The sequence below is a fragment of the Eleutherodactylus coqui genome, chromosome 6 (genome assembly GCF_035609145.1).
Source record: "Eleutherodactylus coqui strain aEleCoq1 chromosome 6, aEleCoq1.hap1, whole genome shotgun sequence".
NCBI lineage: Eukaryota > Metazoa > Chordata > Amphibia > Anura > Eleutherodactylidae > Eleutherodactylus > Eleutherodactylus coqui.
In genome coordinates, this window is record NC_089842.1 from 84,275,314 (window position 1) to 84,282,780 (window position 7,467).

The following is a 7,467-nucleotide window of genomic DNA, read 5'->3' on the forward strand; positions in this document are numbered from 1 at the left end:
ATTTGCATATACATCATTATCTTTCTGTACTATAAATTTCAAAACATCATATTTGTTTTTGGTTGGTCTCAGTTTAGAGATCTATACATTGTAGCAATCTGTATTTGTTATCTATACTCCATTTGGTTACTCAGCAACCAGTCCCTTGCTGCATATATGCAATGGTGCTTACATTCATATTACATAAATGCGCCCTTTTAGGTTGCGCGCAGTATGGAGCTTTCATATGGTACTGGTGTATCTTGTCTCCACCGGAACAATAGGTGGAGACATGGGTTAGCCTGCTTGACATATAGGGGATGGGCTGCAGATGCCCACCGATGCTGATTGGCTGATGCAGCCAGTAACTTTCCCCGCTGGCCCTCCCGTCTCTGCTGCTGACAGCATGTGATATGTACTTGGATCTGCCCTTTGCCTGTGTGTCTGCTGTTATCTTGCCTGTCTGTGACCCGGGCCCGGCACGCCATGTCCCTGCTCACCTTTCTTGCTGGCACCCTATAATGGGCCCAGCACTCTAGCATCTCTGCAGCCAACAGATATCGGAAGTCTGTGCTGACCTGCTCCCTGATGGGCTCGTAACAATGGATGCATGGCTTGGAAGGGAGTCCGACACAACGCCTAAGCACTTTCCATCGTCCTTCCCGGTGGCAGCCTGTGGACGTCCAACTGGTGACTCTTCCCTCTCAGCATCGGAACTGTGCTGGGCGCTGCACTGTAAGTGTGTGTGCCTCCACAGTTTCCGCTCACTCCGCAGGATGGACAAAAGCACCACGGGCCACTTCCATCTGGCCTGCCTGTGGCAGACAGCCGCTTAATCTCCCCATGTCTCTCTAGAGCTTGCTGGCTGCTGTCAGTGTGTTAGCGGCCACGGCCAGCAATGCTGAAGCATGCTGATTGCAGCAAATTGGCAGCTAGGAGCCTGACAGGGGCGTTCCCTCCTTCTAAGGCCTGTCAAACCACTAGCTTTCGGGGTAGACTAGATACACCAGTATCCTTTCATACAATTCCTATGTCACTCTAGCCTATGCTCTTTCATAGGTTTTAGATGTTAGTGGACGCTTGTAAACAACAAGGGTAAGGGTAAACAACAAGGGTAAGCCATTAGAGGTGACTTACCCTTGTTGTTTACCCTTGAGGAAAACAACAGGGTGATTCGCGGGGCATAATCCCTTTACTCCCTTTTGACTGCACCTGACATGTATGTTTTTGAGGCAAATGTGATTGTATGGTTTTTCATTAGCATTAGGCTGCTGGCATATGGGCGACAAAATCGCGCAATTTTCTCGTGATGCGACAGCGCTACAAATCACATGTATGTGAAGCCCATGCTTTCCAATGGGTTCTTTCACATTAGCGTTGTTTTGTAGAGTGCTACCTTGCGAGAGAAAAAAAATCGCAGCATGCTCTATACAGCAGTGATTTGCGAGGTTTTGTAGCCCATGTTTCTCTATGGAGCCTTCCTTTCTTTTGCTTCGCATAAAATCGCGGTTTTCGTGCGGTGTGATTCAACTTTTACAGTAAGAAGTCCTACTGTTTGTTCCTAAAATAAGCCCTAGCTTAAAAAAAACAAACAATACATTACCTAACAGGCACTGTCCACTTCGCAGCACTTCTCTGGCAGCGCACTGAATGGCTACGATTGGTTCATCGAGCTTTGCAGTGATTGCTGAGCCGTGGCACTTGAAATCCAGTGCTTCCTGGGGGTGGGATTTTTGAACTCCCTGACAAGGAAGCACTGGCTGAAGACTATAAACAAGTGCCATGGAACTCCCGGAGGAGACAGTGCCTGTTAGGTGACGTATTGGTTTTTAAAAAAATGTTGTTAGAAGCTTATTATTGGGGTGGGGCTTATATTGTAGCGCCCCTCCCCATCCCCCAAAAGAAAGTCCCACCAAAGGGGGCTACAAAGATGCGTGACTTTGTAGCGACACAAAGTTATGATATTAACATGAGAAAATGCAGTGATATTGCACAGAACACAGCTGCGATATCGCTATAATCTGTGTGAAACAGGCCTTACCTGTGTTCCTTTTGCAATGTTTATTTCATCAAGGTGGACTACTTCTGTACTTGTAGTATTACACCGTTTAAATCAAGTTATATTGTATATTTACCTTTGTCCCCCTTTTTCTCCCCTTTTTTGCACTTGCCCTTTTTGTAATATCTGTTATATTAAGGAAGGTTAGTCTTGTACCTGTAGTACTACATTGCATCCATTAGGTCATAGCTAATGATTAGCCTTGTCTTACACACATGTGGATTCCCATTTGCTGATTTCTTATATGCTGATGTTATCTACTGTCAGTCTTGTCCTTTGTGTGCCATTTTAAGGGTGTGGTAGAGGTGCACAGATCACTTATCACAGTGATTGTGTTGACCTTTGAACAGTGTTGTCTAAAAGCTATTTCAATTGTTTTTAATTTGTGTGTCTGTATATTCATATGTGTTTAATAAAGTTTGTTATAATAATTCTGCTTTGGCTACATTGATATTGGCGTGCTGAGGTATTTATATACATACTTGCTGGTCTTTTTTCTCAGTTTTCTCAGTTTTCACTGTGTTCCCTTACAGTACCCTACTTGTTGTGTTTTGTGTTTTTTTTTTCCAGCTGTGCCCGTTTTCTTTCATTGTTAATAATGTTCCCCATTGATACACATCATGGAGGCTTGTGTCTTCTCTGCAGAACCACAATGTGACCGCGGCTGTGACTGGAAACTTACCTGGTGTGCAGCTCTCCCAACGCCTTTGTTCCTTGCTTTTCAACAACCATGGAAAGATCCAGCACCGAATGACTCGGAAGGGAAGTGGAACGTGCAGAGAATGGATCCATCAGATAGGCCCCTGTGTCTGAGCCGAGGCCCTAGAGAAAAGTCAACTCACAGATCCTGAGCTTGTTTCCATAAGCCCCAGCAGACAGGCTTTTCATGTGCATACGAAGAAACCTCTACTTGAAGTAACCTTGAATTATTTTGGCAGTTTCAAACCACTACATGGATATCGAGACTGCTCTGTGGGCTCAGTAGAGCCCTGGGAAATACTGGTTTTATGACCACTCCAAGGTGCTCTGCCAAGTTCTGTTCAAAGGATTTGCCCTATGAAGTTAATAGAGACTGTAACCAAAATGCTATTAATTTTGGGCCATTAGTGGTATACGCTGAGTGTCCCGTGAGAGACTTTTTGTTGCTAATAGTAACTGCCAAGTTGCGTGACTTTAGGAGACTCTAACAGCTAAGCTTTGTACCTACTGCATCTGTAATCAGCCCCCACTGCTTTGAAGTAGTTATTCAAGTTCATAGTTGCATGAACTGTTACAGCACCATCCTTGAGTGGGGGTCTTGCAATAATGGTCAAGAGCCACACATAAAACAGACTCTCTTATAATATGCATTTGTGCCCAAGATGTTATCACAAGGACAGACTAAGGTCAATTTTTGACTGCATAGTGTATATAAAGAGCTATAGACTAATTCCCCCACACCCCTGCCACCGCCTCCTCACTACCACCTGTGCATCTGAACTCTGACATTCAACACCTCCAAAGAAAGCCGGAGCTCTCCGCTGCTGTCACCTCCTTAAAATAAACCCTCATATCATACTATACGAGAGACGTTGCTAGATTCTTAATAGAGCAGGAGCAGAAGCCCCAAGGCATAAATTCACTCCCCAAAAACAAAATCTATATACATATATAGTTATTATATAACATTGTTGGCACTATTCCAGAATGGAATATTGCCACCATACAGTGAACACATATTACCTCCATACTGTTGCTGAGCAAAACACAGTGTAGTGGCCCAGTACATGCTTTCCTGGCCCTCTTCATAATGTCATACATGTAAGGTCTTGTCTTGATTCACTGTGCAAAATGTCTTGTCATTCTGCTTTGTGTATTGCACAGCTGCAGTGTGTGATGGGTTAAATGTCTGCAAAGCATGAGCTGTCTGTCTGCAAAAGTAGCAATTCTTTCCTGTCATGTCGGTATAAATCTGAGTGCTTGAGAGCTGGAAAGGGTCCATGTCCATACAGAATGGGAGGAATTGGGCTAAGGAGAAGCACATGTGAAAAAGATTGGGTATACTAATAGATCATAGACTGAACACGAGTCAACAATGATGCAGCAGCCAAAAAGGAAAACACAATTCTGGGATGTATTAAGAGAAGCATAGAGTCTAGATCACATGAGGTCACTATCCCCCTCTACTCTTCTTTAGTCAGACCTCATCTGGAATACTGTGTCCAGTTCTGGGCACCCCAGAAGAGTTACCAAGATGTAGAGCGGTCTGCAAATCATGTCCTATGAGGAACGATTAAAGGATCTGGGAATGTTTAGCTTGCAAAAAAGAAGGCTGAGAGGAGACTTAATAGCGGTCTACAAATATCTGAAGGGCTGTCACAGTGCAGAGGGATCAGCTCTATTCTAATTTGCACAAGGAAAGACTAGAAGCAATGGGATGAAACTGAAAGGGAGGAGACACAAATTACATATTAGAAAAAAAAACCTTCTGACAATGAGGGTGATCAATGAGTGGAACAGGTTACCATAGGAGGTGGTGAGTTCTCCTTCAATGGAAGCGTTCAAACAAAGTCTGGACAAATATCTGTCTGGGATGACTTAGTAAATCCTGCACTGAGCAGGGGTTGGATCCGATGACCCTGGAGGTCCCTTCCAACTCTAGCATTCTATGATTCTCTGACCTCAAATCTGCTGTTTTGCCTGCATGGCTGTCTTTTGCAATTCGTACCTTGTACCAAGTTTTCTACTGGTAAAGTAAAGCCAGGCCCTGACCGTTCTCGGGGACCTGAGGTACTTTCTGCGCCTCCTTTATTTATTTACTGAGGGTCATTCCGGTGGGTAACGGAACAGTGGCATCACCCGTGACAACCTTATATCCTGTTTCCATGTTTATTGGCCATCCCTCTCCTAGGGGTGTCCGGAAGAGGCCCAGCGCTGCTCTGGCCAAGGCTACGTGTGTCCCTCCGGGAGGGAGCCTGGTAAATGCCACCGTGACAAGTGTCCACTCTACCCTCCTAGCTCCTCAACGTATGCCCTGTGTCTGAAGTTACCCTACCGGACGCTACAGCACTAAAACTAATAGTGCAAAACACACAGTGCCCCACATTGTGCCTCAGATAGTAATATTGCACCACACAGTAAAAGTGCCATCTTTTGTACCCCACAGAAAAATAGTGATCTTCTCTCTGGCCCCCAAACAGTAATAGTGTTTCTTTTAATGCCCTGCACAGTAACGGTGCCCCTTTTGTGTGCCCTGACAGTAATAATGCCTCTTTTGTGTCCTACATGGTAGTAAGGTGCACTATTGTGCCTCTTACTAAGTAATATGGTAGTGCCCCCTTGTGCCCTCTTGAAAGTAATAATGCCTTCTGTTTGCCCCCGAATAATAATGTCTGATCAGCACTTCCTGGTCCTTTTTTTATGTGATCCCCATTGTAATGTGTTAAAAACGGATCACACAGGCATGTACATGCATGGCATGCAAGTGTGAGCTGGTTTTTTAATGCTCCCATAGAAAATGATTGGTGATTCTTGAACAAGAATCACACAGAAATAGGGCATGCAATGATTTTTCAAACTCGAACTATTAGGCCACTCTCACACATACATTCAGAAAATGGTGCTTCAAATTGCTGCATTTTATTGCAATTTTTTGCTGCGATTTTGAATCCATGGGACAGCATTTTTTCAGCATTTTTTAATGCACCCAATGATTGTGATGGGTGATGAGGTGCGTTAAAAAATGTAAAAACGCACAAAAATAATGCAGACAGTGCTCAGAAATCGCAGCGTTAGAAATGCAGTGTTCGAGCGCTGCTCTGCGAGGCCCCAATGGCAGCGTTGTTGCTTGGTTAACGCGATGCTAATTGCGGTAAAAAATGTCCAGTGTGAAAGCGGCCTTAGTCCTAGTGAAAAATGAACCAAATCAAATGAATGGGTTCTTTTTCTGTGCGAGTTCTGCCCATCTCATATTCAGACGGAACGCACACGTGAAAATCACCCGTGTGAATACAACCTTAGGCTTTCAGCACACTACTGATTTTTTAATCCACATGTCCTACGTTAAAAAAAACAGCCTCCACATGCAGACCAATTTTATTATACGGTGCGACATACACTACTAGAGATGAGCAAGCATACTCGATAAGGCAAGCTACTCGAGCGAGTAGTGCCTTATTCGAGTACCTGCCCGCTTGTCTCTAAAGATTTGGGTGCCGGCAGGGGGCGGAGAGCAGCGGGGGAGAGCGGGAAGGAACGGAGGGGAGATCTCTCTCTCCCTCTCTCCTGCCCGCTCCCACCTGCTCACCGCCGCAACTCACCTGTCAGCCGCGCCGGCAGCCGAATCTTTCGAGACGAGCGGGCAGGTACTCGAATAAGGCACTACTCGCTCGAGTAGTTTGCATTATCCAGTATGCTCGCTCATCTCTATACACTACCAAGTCTTTTCATCGCACGCACTCTTCTGATCCACTTTATGGATGAGACTCTCCCATTCTAAAAAAACAGATAGCATAAAAAAATAGTGTAAATACAGATGAAAAAACTGACACACGATTCGAAAACGGAGGTCACGAGGAGCTGCCCACATATGGAAACCATGTCTGTTTTTGTAAACATATGGCTACCCACACACGGGCGAGGGCGATTTCAGCCCATGAATCACGACCTGACACAGCGCTCGCTGACATGCGAAAGTCCTGTGGATGCGAGACATTTTCATGTGAAACCAGCATCGCATCACTTCGGGGGTGAAGGGGAACCCCCGCCACGGCTGTCACAGCCGCGGCAGAGGATCATGGAGTACTCACATTGCTTTCCATGGGGTGGGCCCATTGAAAGTAATGAAGTAGTGATGCGAGATAACGCAGCCAGTTAGAACATGGCGCAATTTGTTTCCGCATCGCATCGTGGTGCCATGCAAAAAAACATCACTCATGTGCATGACTCCATTCAAAAGAATGTCTGAGGTTTGTGCGTCTTGAAACGCACAAATCTCAAGCGATTTTATTGCCCGCGTGAAGCCGGCCTGATACAGACATTTTTTACCCAATTGTGCACCTAGCCTTAAAGAGAATCTGTCAGCAAATTTGCCGACAGAGAAATTCATCTTTTCACCCGGCTTCACACGGACATATTTGTGTGCAGAGAATGGGACTCATTAATGGATTTGTTCCCATTTCCGTATTTCGCTGCGCACATTTTGGTCATGCAAAACAACTTTCTTTCATAATTGTGCACCAAAGATGCCCCCCATAGAAGTCAATGGGTGGTGCGCAAATGTGCGTGCAATACGCAAGGAGATGCATAAAACAACTGTGCAGGAAAAACAACAGATCTGGAACTCATTAGACTAATCAGCCATTTCAACCCGTGTTTTTGTGTCCTGCGCACCAAAAAATACCCTGCGGGCAGTATAGTAAAATACGCAGACAAGTACGCAAAATACCTCG